The sequence below is a fragment of the Schistocerca serialis genome, chromosome 3 (assembly GCF_023864345.2).
Source record: "Schistocerca serialis cubense isolate TAMUIC-IGC-003099 chromosome 3, iqSchSeri2.2, whole genome shotgun sequence".
Lineage (NCBI taxonomy): Eukaryota > Metazoa > Arthropoda > Insecta > Orthoptera > Acrididae > Schistocerca > Schistocerca serialis.
This window is the reverse complement of record NC_064640.1, coordinates 657,052,415-657,066,545: the sequence shown is the minus strand read 5'-3', so window position 1 is coordinate 657,066,545 and position 14,131 is coordinate 657,052,415.

Sequence of the window (14,131 nt, the reverse complement as noted above, 5' to 3'; positions counted from 1 at the left end):
TGCAATTCTGGACGTGAATGTGGGGTGTCGCATCACCCTGCTGGAATTGCCCGAGTCCGTCGGAATACACAATGGACATGAATGGATGCAGGTGATCAGACAGGATTCTTACATACATGTCACCTGTCAGAGTCGTATCTAGACGTATCAGGGGTCCCATATGACTGCAACTCCACACGCCCCACAACATTACAGAGCCTCCATTAACTTGAACAGTCCTCTGCTGACAAGCAGGGTCCATGGATTCATGAGGTAGTCTCCATACCAGTACACGGTCAGCAACATATTTTCAGTCATTAACAGTCCAATGTCGGTGTTGATGGGCCCAGGCGAGGTTTAAAGCCTTGAGTCGTGCAGTCATCAAGGGCACATGAGAGGGCCTATGGCTCCTAAAGTCCATATCAATGATATTTCGTTGAATAGTTCACATGCTGACACTTGTTGATGTCCCAAAATTGAAATCTGCAGCAATTTGCGGAAAGGTTGTACTCATGTCACGCGGAATGAGTCTCTCACAATCGTTATGGGACCCGTTTTTGCTCGGTCTTTTTCCTGCAGCAGCAATGTTGAAGATCTGATGTTTTACCAGATTCCTGATATTCATGGTACACTCGTGAAATGGTCGTACAGGAAAATCCCCACTTCATCGCTGTCTCGGAGATGCTGTGTCCCATTGCTTGTGAGCCTATTATAACACCGCATTCAAATCACCTAAATCTTGCTAACCTGCCACTGCAGCTGCAGTAACCGATCTAACAGCTGAGCCAGACACTTTTTGTCTTGCGTAGGCATTGCTGTCTGCAGCGCCGTATTCTGCCTGTTTACATATCTCTGTATTTAAATATACATGTCTTTACCAGTTTCTTTCACGCTTGAATGTACTGCCTACAGCATAATGAGGTTTCAGGAAGGGCCAGTTAATGATGAGACCATTTTTTAACTTTAAGTGAAGTACTACAAAAACTGAAGAATGATGAAAATGGCATTCAAATATGTTTAGATCTGTCTACAGCTTTTGATATCATTGATCAAGCTAAATTGCTGCTTCAGCTTCACAACATGTGGATTAGAGGAACATCCAGCAATTATACCTAAGGAAACGAAAGCAAGTGGTTGAAGTGCAACACCAGAGTTTCAACGAATTAACTCAACATTATTCAAACTACGATGCCATTAAATATGGGGTCCAACAAGGTGTAATGTCTCTTGCAGCATGTTTTTACTATCCTGATCAGTGAAGCTAAATCAGGCCGGTGTGAGAGAGGTTCTTTAAATTTTAGAAATATTAAAAAGGGTCAGTACTAGGATCTCTTCTACATCTGTTATATGTGAACTACTTGAACAATTCTTTGGAAACACCATCCAGTCTGCTGATGATACTATTGCTCTTGTTTGTGGGAAAGAAATGGAAACGCTTCAGAAGTCTACAACTGAGACACTAACAAGGGAACCTCCCCATCGCACCCCCCTCAGATTTAGTTATAAGTTGGCACAGTGGATAGGCCTTGAAAAACTGAACACAGATCAATTGGGAAAACAGGAAGAAGTTGTGTGGAACTGTGAAAAAATAAGCAAAATATACAAACTGAGTAGTTCATGGCAAGATAGGCAACATTAAGGACACTGGGACTGTAGCAGTGCTGTGGTCTCGTGGTAACGTGAGCAGCTGCGGAACAAAAGGTCCTTGGTTCAAATCATCCATCGAGTGAAAACTTTAATTTTTTATTTTCAGTTTATGTGACAAACTCTTATGTTTTCATCACTTTTTTGGGAGTGATCATCACATCCACAAGAAAACCTAAATCGGGCAAGGTAGAAGAATCTTTTTACCCATTCGCCAAGTGTACAAGTTAGGTGGGTCGACAACATATTCCTGTCATATGACGCACATGCCGTCACCAGTGTCGTATAGAATATATCAGATGTGTTTTCCTGTGGAGGAATCGGTTAACCTATGACCTTGCGATCAAATGTTTTCGGTTCCGATTGGAGGGGCACGTCCTTTCGTCTACTAATCGCATGGTTTTGTGATGCGGTCGCAAAACACAGACACTAAACTTATTACAGTGAACAGAGACGTCAATGAACGAACGGACAGATAATAACTATGCAAAAATAAGGAAAGTAAAATTTTCGCTTGTGGGAAGACTTGAACCAAGGACCTTTCCTTCTGCAGCTGCTCACTCTACCACAGGACCACGGCACTCCTCAGCTTACGGTCTCCTTTATGTTGCCTATGTGGCCAAGACTGATGACCAGTTTGTATATTTTGCTTATTTTTTTACAGTTCCACACAATTTCTTCCTGTTTTCTCAATTGATCTGTGTTCAGTTTATCAAGGCCTATCCACTGTGCCAAGTTATAACTAAATCTGTGGGGGGTGCGATGGGGAGGTTCCCTTGTAAGCAATACCATAAATTAGCTCAGCCACAAGTTGGTAAGAAAAGCAAGTAACAAAGTTGCAGCAAAAATGACTATTCTGTGAAAAAATATGAGCACACAGATCTGATTCTAATTTCTGATAAGGGCCTTCATACTGAAGACAATATAAACTTCTTCAGTTTATGGCTCCAAGACATTGTTAAATGAGGGACACACATGGAAGAAGCCTATAATAAATTAAGCACTGTATGCTAATTAATTACACAATGAGTATATTTGAAGGATGCTGCAACAAAGATTGTCTGAAAACTGTATACTATGCCTATATGTTCTCACAACTGAAATTAGGAATTATTTTCTTGGATAACTTTTCTCAGACAAAACTTCCTTAGGCTACAAGAAAGGTTTATAAGACTAATACTTAGCTACTGGCCAGCACTACAGTCCTTGTAGAACTTGGCCTCCTTTGTCACCTGCCTCCATTCTTCTCTGTCCATTGCTTTCCTTTCTCCAATTCCTGACTGTCATTGCACTGAGGTCCTCCTCCATATCTCCAAGCCACCTTTTCCTCAGTTTTCCTCTTCTCCTTCTCCCCTTGGGCTTTCCTATAAACACTTCCTTAACACATGAAGCATCTGGCATTCTCCGCACATGATCAGCCCATCTCTTTCTTCCTTGCTTGATTTTCACTATACACTATTCATCTGTCCAAAAAGTGTCTTTAGTTCTGCATTTATCCTTATTCTCCAACTATCTTCCTCACTCAGTGCCCCAAATTCCTACCTCAAAATCTTACTTTCCCACCTCAATAACCAGCCTTCTTCCTTTGTTGTCATCACCCAGCTTTCTGACCCATACATTGCTATTGGCCTTAATATGTAATAGTTAAGTGGATTCGGATTTTTGTTTTCCTACTAACATTTCTGGACCTGAATATATACATCAAGGAATAATAACATTGGTTTTCACATGCTATCATTTCTTGAATTTCAGATGCCACCATACTATCTTCTGTTATTATTGAAGCTAGATATTTAAACTTCTTCACTCTTTGGTGCTCTTTCCCATTTGTTTTTATTGATGTCTCTCCTCTATTCCACTAGGATCTCCCACCATCACGTACTTTGTTTTACCTAAATTCAGCTCCAGTCCTAACTTCTGTGCTGCTCCTTCCAATACAGAATAATTATCCTCCAAAGCTTTGACATTCATTGTAATTAATGCTACATCATCAGCACATGCCACCATCAGGACCTTCTGGTTAAATGTTGTTCCCCATTGGGTTAATTCTATTTGCCAAATTGCTTTTTCCAGTGCTAAATAAAAGAGTTGAGTACAGATTACATCTCCCTGCCACAGCCACCTCCATACAAGGAACTCTCCTGACAATTCTTGCTCTATTCTCACGTTGCAAATTTTTACTTCCATTGTCATTTCAGTCATACTCGCTAATTTCAGTGGTATTCTAAAATACTTCATACTCTGGAGAATCTTGTTCATATATAGGCTGTTACATGCTTGTTTAAAATCAATTTACAAGTGATGCAGTTGCTTGTAATATTCAGAAAATTTCTCTGGCATTTGTCTCAATAAAAACAGCTGGTCCATTTTGGATCTACTTCTCCTAAATCCAGCCTGATAATCTCCAGGCATCGTTTCCACCCGGCATTCTAGCTAGTTGCTAAAATCTTACTAAACATCTTACATGTTGTTCCTTGTGAGTAATCCCATTATAATTGCTGCACCCTGCCTTGTCACTTCCTTATGTAATGAGCAGATTATCCCCATGCTCCAGTCCTTAGGTATTTCATCCTTTATCTACATTTCCTTTATTGATTCATTAACAGCCATCTCCTTCTTCTTTCTGGCAAAGTTTAATCAGTCAGCCTCTATGTCATCTTCTCCTGCTGTTCTATGAGTCTTTAAGCTTTTAAATGTATTATTCACTTCCTCCAAGACCATTGAATTCACTTCTGCTCCTTAACTTCTGATTGTAATTCCAATTCCAGTTTCAGTTCCTCCTCTTAATCATTCAAGACTTCTTCTTTATTCCCTCCCCATTTTCTGCCATGTAATGCAGCAAAATACCCCTGCCATTTTGGCAAAGCTTTGATTTTGTCTCCAATTGGAGTTCCATTTTTATTGTTAGAGAAGACTGCTCTCAGTTTGAATCTGCTCTTTATTTTTCTGTATCGTTCATAGTCTCAAAAAGAAAAGAAAAGCAGGGAGAGTACAATAAAAAGTAGAAGTATTATTGAGACAAAAAAGGAACACATTGAAGGAAGGAGATACGGATTCTAAATGGTGATCACTGATAATAGCCTTCAGTGCAGCCATGGAAGAAGTACTGGGGATAGTAAACACCAAACAACAGTCCAATAGTTCTATGAGGAGCGCTTAGTGTTAATCCAAGAGAGAAATGAAACCACACAAAGAATTCTGTAAACAAAACCAAGACTAACAGCAGAGAGGCTATAGAGAGAAGGGGAAAAGGACAGATAAATTATGTAGGAAGACAAGGCAGTATGAAAGGAGGAAGATAGAGCAGTAGGATAAAATGTGTGATAATTATAAAAACTGTGCCATGTACAGCATGATGGCTTATGTGGTCAGTAGCCATCTATGTTAGTTATGCCTCTAGTGGGGTCACTGGACATTAGTAGGAGAAAGAGGCCTGGTGGTGGTGTGAAGAGTGTTGGACATCAGCACATCTCACCAGTTGGACATGAAGATTGCTTCTGGACGATGCCAATGTTACCACCTGGCCTGTTTTCTGTTCATTCACCTGCAGTGTGCCACTTATGGATGACTGATTTGCTTCTTGTGGGACTTGAATTATGTTCCCAATGGCAGTCTGGTTTTGAGGTTGCTTATTAACAAAAAGAATCAAGTTCTGTGTGCCTTGTTGTATGAGCACATTGTGTGTGGATATTGATACTAATTGGTATTCACAAAGTAGCTTTGTGCCCTGTCACTGTTTATAGAAGAGCCTGTGTTTATGCGTAGTGCATCATGGTGTGTAATACTGCCCACCTGTAAGTGCGACCTGAGATGTTGTTGTTGTGTTTATGTGCACGTGTGTGTGTGTGTGTGTGTGTGTGTGTGTGTGTGTGTGTGTGTGTGTGTGTGTGTGTGTGTGAGAGAGAGAGAGAGAGAGAGAGAGAGAGAGAGAGTGTTGCTTCTCTGTGTAATAGTGTTCCTGATTGTTTGGAGTATGTTAACTTAATGAGCTTGGAAAACATTTGTTCCTTATACATTTTGTTGCTTCATTTTAAGGTCAAATATGATGATTACAGCTTCCAGATATCATGTATGGTCTATTGTGATAAAATGCTGTATCAGACAGAAAAAAGTATAGTGGTTAATAACTTTTGTTTATATGTTATGTTTGTTCTAAGGCATGTGCCTGATATTCTTACTTGTATATTTTTTGTGAAAATTACTTGTATAATGGTCACTGGACTTCCAGTCAATATTTTGCATAATCTGAAGTAAATGTTACTAAGATTATTAAGGAAATCCCTCCTCCCAATTTCATGTATGACAAGAATGATATGCTGTCTTTGGTTACTTGTGTGCATGGTAGCTTACTTGTGTAATAAAATGGATTTTGACATATTTCACTGAACTCAGTCAAATTCTCCATCCGAGTTCCTGTCTGATGTTCCTATTAAGATGCTTCATTAGTGGCAGGAGGATGAGATCAACTGAGTACAGTGATTCGTTGTAGTTAACTTGCTTGTGTAGGTTATACATTGGCTTGTTATAGTTAAGTTGCTTATACAGGTTGTACATTTTCACAAGGCCCGCTGAAGTCACAGATCTGCCATATTTGAGATCAGCAAATGGCTCTATGAGTTATGCAGGCATAAGCTTGAGCCCAAAGATACAATGCAGGAATGAATTGAACAGGTTCATCAAAACAGCCGTTTGCTGGTACATCAGATTACTGACCAACTGAGGTAAGTTTGGCCACTGCTGCTATTGCTGGTGCTTTCAAGGAAACATTGTAGGTGATGCAGGGTGATGTTGTTTGCATTCAGAGTCAAGTGCATAGTTTGCAAGTGTGGTTTACCATTACTTAGACAGAATGAATTACCTGGTAGGTGTGCACAAGGAGCAATGGCAATATTAATAGCTTGCAGTAAGAGTACTTAAGAGTGGTTTGAGGGCCAGACTAAGAATTCTGGGGAAGGAGCAAGTGAATATAGTCAAGTTGCAACCAATGCAGGCGTGGGACAAGCAGTCCTTGGCATGTTTTCGAAATTGCAAAACCAATTGCGGGACAATTTGAATCAATGTACCCATTTGTTGGTAGATTTGGTTGATTGTATAATGAAGTTCTTGAATTTTTCTGTAGAATTTCAGAGGCAAGCAGTGACCAGGCAACTTAATGGTTTGGATGCCTTGAGGTTGTTGGCCACTACTGCTAAGGGAAGGGTGTGTGCAGAAGTAGTGAGAGCATTGGAAGTAAGATGCACATGGAAACAACCAAGAGAAAGAATTTGTACATTAGTCCCTCTGAGGACCCTACATGAGTTGATTAACCAACAATGTTGGCATGAGCAAGGTATGGTCAAGCTACTAGTAAAGTATGTGGAGTGAGTAAAGAAAAGTGTGACAGCCCTAGAGTTAGCATATACTGAGCAGCGGGTGGTCCAACACATTTTGGCTATTTAAATGTAAAGAAAAGACAGAGGGAGATTTTTTTGTGGGATTCCTGTCACTTATGATCAATTAGAAGTAATGATCAGGCAAATGCAGGCTGCAAAACTCATGGACATCCAGTGAACAGCAGAGACCCAAGACGGCAGTTGTGCAGGACCATCAGTGAAGAAGGCTCACAAAATAGGTGATCTAGGTGATGGGGAATTACACTGACAAGAAGAAAGGGGAGTCACAAAAATAACATGTTGGGGACATGTGAGAAGAGACTTTATGGGCAAGGGCAATAGGGAACAGAAATTATGACAACTATTCCAAGGTGAAGGGAAGTTAATTAGTGCAGTCTGAGAAGAAAGGTCGCTGGCCTTGCCATTTGTTTGCACAGTGGTGAATAAAGAACCAGTTTGTGTGTTACTTCATTTAGAAAGTTTAATATCGACCATTGATGAAAAGTGGTTCCGGGAATATGAGGCAGTGTGTAGAGCGGGAAGTTTAGGAAATGACCCTGAGTAATATTTGGTGGCAGACAGATTGAGTTTGGGCATGAATGGGGTTTTGGGGTTAACGTCATGGTGGGAGATTATTCATGGAAGATAAATATAAGAGTTATCAAGAACTAGGCAACAGAATGCATATTGGGGCCAATTTTATTGGTTAGATGGGCCTTATCCCTGACTGGGCAGGGAAGCAGTTTTATTTCAGATTTAACTCTCAGACTGTGTTCGGTTTTTCTCATCATGAGAAAAGGGGATTAATCACTATGACTGGTGACACTCAGGCTCTGGAAGTGGAAGGGGGAGAGGAACGAACTTTGATAGCCAGACTGCTGGACCATCTTGATGGTTTTCTTTGAGATGTTATCAAGGCAGTATGCAAGAAATTCCCAAATGTGCTGACTGAAACATTTGGAGAGACTGGATTAATTGAATATTGCATTGAGGTAGGGGATAAGGCCCCAGTTAAGAGGGTGCCATATCTACTTTTGCCACCAAAAATGAAACTGTTGATGGAACATGTTGATGGGATGGCAAAAAAGAGGATGGTAGGCCATCTAAGTTGCCATATGCTGTGTCGATATTTTTGGTACCAAAGGCCAATGATGAGTTTCACCAGTTGTGGACTACCATGATCTTAACAGGGGATTTTAACAATCAGTGTCTTTGCCTGACTTGTATACATGTTTTGGGTGGTTAAGGAGGGCTAAGCTGATTATGAGTTTAGATCTGAATCAAGTATATAACCAAATTCCCTTGGAAGAATGCTCAAAGCCCGTAACTGTTTTCACTACCCATTAGAATTTGTTTGAGTTCTATCAGGTACCCTCTAGACTGGCCACTGGAAAGTGGGGGGGGGGGGGGGGGGGTGGAGGCTCTCCTCTCCCAGCTGATGGCCACGATGTGTTTGGATATCAAGTTTAAGTTTGTTTACCATTATTTGGATGATCTAATAGTGTATAGTCAGTCAGTGCATGAACATAGTCAGCATTTGCAGGAGGTGTTTTGACAATTGCCAGAGGCAGGGCTCATGGTTAATTGCTGGTGTGACTATCAAATTCTTGGGGGATATTGTATCAGGAGAGGGAATTTGCAGTGACAACAAAAGGATAGAGGTGATAAACAATTTTCCACCCCACAGAATGTCATGGAAGTGGTGAGGTTTGTAGGCATTGCAAATTTTCTATGAAAATTCATTGATCAATTTGCCGAAAAGGCATCTCCACTTAACAAGTAGCGCAAGAAAGGATGTAAGGATCACAGGAGATTTCAATTCAAGCCTCAAATGAGGCTTATCAATCCTTTTTACGGGATTTCAACAGTGAATTCATCCTGCAAACCAATGAGTCGGCTTTAGCTCATGGGGGGGGGGGGGGGGGGGTTGCCCAGGACCAGGAAGAGGGGGAAAGAGCAACTGCTCTTATACCTCAAGAGGACTGAATGACCTAGAGAAGAGGTACTCCATATATGAACAGGAAGCCTTGGTGGTACATTTTGGTATAGAGAAATTCAGATACTATCTCGAGCACATGAAGTTCATTCTGAAAAATGACAGCCATGCACTGAACTGGGTGTTGGCTAGACCGAGGAAGACTGGTCACATGGCAAGGTGGACAGCATGGATTTTGGCATTCAAATTTGACATTAATGGTATTAGAGGATCAGAAAATATTGTGGGGAATGGCTTGAGCTGTATGTTTATTGGGGATGAAGAGGAAAGGGAAGACATAAGCCAGCTGGGCAGATGTGTGGGGAGGCCATGGGTGTGTCAATCCTTACTCAGATTCCTCAATTGTTCCATGATGTCAAGCAGTTCCAGGACACCCACAGAGGTATTAGGTATATTAAGAAGCGGTTGCAGGAGGGAGAACCTTATACCTTGGTTGATGGGGTAGAGTGTTGCAGGGCATGGGGTAAAGTTGGACCCAAATTAGTGCGTAAGGAACTAGTACCACTTTTGTTCCAATATATCCATGAGTCACCAGTGGGAGGGAGGGGGGGGGGGGGGGAATCCTCTCCATGTATGTAAAACCAGAGAGAAGATGTTTGAAAGGTTGATTTGGGTGGGGATGAATAAGGAAATATGGATAAGGGTACATAGTTATCAACTATTGGCCATGAGTGAACATGGCCAAAATAGCAGGATTGGCTATCTAGCCTCAAAACCAGTAGACAAACCTTTCTCAAAGGATGTATGTCGATTATGTTGGCCCACTGCCTAGATCTAAAAAAGGGAAAAAGTATGTATTAGTATCTGTGGGTGCCTTTATGAGGTTTGTCAGGCTATTACCCATTCAGGGAGCAACCACACAGATGGTCGTACAAAAGTTGCAAGGTGTATTTGGGACCTTTGGGCCATCTCAAACCATGGTTATAGATAATGCAACCACTGTTAATGGAGATCAGTTTAGATAGTTCTTCCTTGGGATGGGTATTTGCCACATAACTACAATCCCCTATTGCTCATTGCCCAACTGGCGATGACGTTTAACATCACCCACCATGAAAGCCATCAGTCCAAACCCACTGGGTAGCTTCTGGGATATCAGTTAGCCATTTATGGTCCACTGAGGACTTTTTACCTGAAGGCAAGGATGTTCAGCAGGTAGCTGCGCAGAGGAAGTGTGCCAGGAGGAATATGGAGGAGGCACATAAAAAGCAACCCATGTGATACAATAAGGGGTGACAGCCCGACTCTTTTAAGGTCAGGCACACAATCTGGGTCCATAGTTTTCAAGGGCTGAGTAAGGCTTCAGACAAGATTGTCTAGAAATTGCTACCCCGGTTTAAGGGGCCCTTTGAGATTCAGAAGTTCCTGACATCAGTTACCATCTGTCTGAAGAACCAGGAAACAAGTAAAGGGGTACAGGCACATTTGTCTCAGATAAAGCTGGGGCCTGGGAACTAAAAGGTGACTTCCTTCCCTTCTCTTGGAGGGGTGGGTTGCTGAATCACAAGGTCATTGGTGGGGGGGGGGGGGGGCGGGAGTCAAAGAGAGGTGGGAGGGGATGGATATGTGCCATGTACAGCACTACGAGTTTACGTTGGTGCAAGCCACCTAGGTTTGTCATGCTTTCTCTCGGTGGTGAGGTGACCCCTCGTGGGGTCGCAGGACAGTAGTGGGAGAAAGAGGACTGGTGGTGGTGCAAGGAGTAAGTGAACAGCAGATACAGTGGAGTGCAGGAGTTGTATTGTGTACAAGCAAGTATTGTACCAGAATATTGTAACATGAGTACAGCCTGTCACCTTGACATGAAGATTGCTTCTGAATAATGCAGTGTCACTGAGGTACTGTGTTTGATGAATGTTACCACCTGGTCCATTTTCTGTTTACTCGTCTGCAGAGTAAGGCTTATTGATGACTGGTTTGCTTCTTGTGGTATTCAAATTATGTACGCCATGGCAGACTGGTTTTGAGGGTGCTTATTAATGAACAAGAATAAAGTTCTGTGTGCCTTGTTGTTTGATCAGGTCACATGTGGATACTGATACTAACTAGTATTCACAAACTACCTTTGTGCCCTGTCACTGTTTACAGAAGTGCCTGTGTTAATGAATTTTGCATCACTGGTATCTAATACTGTCCTGCTGCAGCTGCAACCTGAGATGTTGTTGTTGTCTGTTTTATTTTGGTTCAGTATGATGGTATGATCTGTATTCAAGGACTGGATGTAAGGGGAGTGCTACCAGGGATCCAAACCTACAGAATGAAAAGGGAAGGAGCCGTTACTTACATATGTAAGTTGTCGCCTCTTTGTCACAGCCTGTCCCTGATAGTTTGGGGCTTGGAAAGTATTTGTTCCCAAGATACAGTGTTGCTTCAGTTTAAAGTCAAAATATGATGATTACAGCTTCCAGACACCATAGCTGGCTGGTGTGGCTGAGCAGTTCTAGGTGCTTCAGTCTGGAACCGCGCGACTGCTATGGTCGCAGGTTCGAATCCTGCCTCGGGCATGGATGTGTGTGATGTCCTTAGGTTAGTTCGGTTTAAGTAGTTCTAAGTTCTAGGGGACTGATGACCTCAGATGTTAAGTCCCATAGTGCTCAGAGCCATTTGAACCATTTTGAGCCAGACACCATATCTTGTCTGCTCTGATAAATCCCTGTACTGGACAGAGTGCTGTGTAGTGATTCATAATTTTTTTTGTATGTTATGTTTGTTCTAATGTGTGTGCCTCGATATTCTTACTTGTATATTTTTTAGGGTAATTGCTGATAAAATGGTCGATAGAGCTCCAAACAATATTTTGTGGCCACTGAAGTAAATGTTACTAAGATTATTAAGGAAATCCCTTCACCTGGTTTCATATATGATAAGAATCATATGTTGCCTTTGGTGGCTTGTGTGCAGGGTAGCTTACTTGTGTAATAAAAATGGATTTTGACATATGTCATTGAACTCAATCAAATGCTCCATTCGCATTTCTGTCTGATGTTTCCATCAATGTGTTTCAAAACAATGGAAGATTTAAAATGGAACAAAACCTTGAGGCCACTCCTTAAAAAGCTGAAAATCCTCCCTCATTAACATATTTGTCTGTACGAGAAAACTGTTTTTGTGAAAAAATATGCAATGGAAAATTCCACTCTCTTTCAAAGAGAAGAAAATATTGACTTCCATAACACTGTGGAAAAGGAATCTTTCATATAGAGACAATAAACATAAGCCTAAATAAAAAGTGAATCCTGCATTATGGGAAAGTTAATTATAAAGGGCATCCCCCAAAAATTAAACAAATAAATATCCTGTCAAAGTTCAGGTAAGCTGCTAAGGCATATTTGATTCACCGCTGCTTCTGTAGTCTGCACAAGTCCCTTCGGGAAGTACATTAAAATGTGTGTTGTGTACCTTAGTGATATAAATGTTAGTAGCCCTTAAGTATCTCTATGATCTATCATATAATTATTGCTGTAATACAAATATCAATCTACTTACACAGTATATTCTCTTGCTGCTATCAACTTGTATTCTCTTTCTACTTCTAGAATATATGCTCTGTATATTGTTACTTAATGCACATTTAATGTAAAAATAATGTAATTAATGTAAATTTAAATCATATGATATTATATTTTGTTATACACTGAATTATTCTACATGAGACTGTACCATATATGTAGTACATGATAAATATCACATCTAATCTAATAATTACAAAAGATCGGTAATGAGGAGATCCTCTAGGATGTAAAACATGTCAGGAAAGAAGCATACATAACAAATACTTACAAAGAAAAAAAAACAGATATCCTGATGTACCTTCCACAGACCCCAAGAGAAATTGTCCTCATGGATGTGGAATAAGCCAAAAACAATCTTAAACATATTTTTATTGAAAACATAATAGCATATTTGTCACAAAGCATGTAAGTGTTCAATACACTAAGGTTCACATGTTAATTCTGTAGCCATGCATCATTAAATATGCACTCAGTTATGATGTCATGTAAGCACTATGGTTTTCATAGCAACTGAGTTAAATGTGTATCATGAATATCTTGTTTCAAAGGAAAACAAAGCCACTACAGTAATATGGCATGAATAAGTTAATGATAAAAGTTCTTTTTATCTATCATGGGTTGTATCACCAGTCACATCACTACAGCGCAGAATGTAACTTATAAATTCAATGCAGAATTACATCAACCAAAGAAAAGATGTACCATTGGATTCCATTCAATGAGATGGCTTCAGTCCAGTAAACATTCTGTTTGAAAATTATTCAAGCACTAAATATTGTATAATTAGCCTTTGGCTAAAGCCTTCTCCATCCTATCCTTTTGCCCTTGAGAATTAGCCCATCATGAGATGCAGGAAGACTATGTGGCATTAAGAAAGTAGCTGATGGGCAGTGGTAGGCTTAAGAATTGATTCAGTCTTTGATGCAAGCATTGCCAGTATAGTCAGTAAGAACATTTCTCACAAAACCAAAATCTAACTTCTACTGCAGATTATATTTGTAAGCTGGCAAAAAATTTCATAACAGTATACATTCAAACACAGACTATCACTTTATTTGGAGACAACATCGCTCACAAAATTCAAAAGTCCAAGTTTGTTTTCTAGCACAGCACATAGTTGTAAAGTGACAGGAGAGGTGTCTGAAACCCAGACAGCTGTTCACTTTCTAAAGAATAAAGTATTCTTTTCATTACTATAAATAACTGATTAAAGGAGTTAAATATGAAGGTTTCGGCAGGGTGAATATTAGTATTTTTTCCTCAAGCGTTTAAGCATTTAATCTGTGTTGCAATGTTGGATATGTGTGGATGTTGCCATACAGTAGTCAGACATCGAGTGGTATGTCTACTTAGTGAGCTGTATTTACACTGAGGTGATTGTAGTGAGAACTGAATGGGGCACTCAGTGCAAGGGAACTGCTGAACAGAAGGCAAAGATTTGGGCCCTTCAGACTTTATTACACTTTGTAGAATTTGAACTAGATAGGTTTGATGGGGAAAAACTGGGAGGAGGTAAAAAGTAATGAGTGAAAGAGGAACAGCTCTGCTACTTCATCTATATTTGAGTTTACAGTATCTACAGTGCTTGACAACTGCTAAGGAGCAAATGACACATGCTAACAAACAAC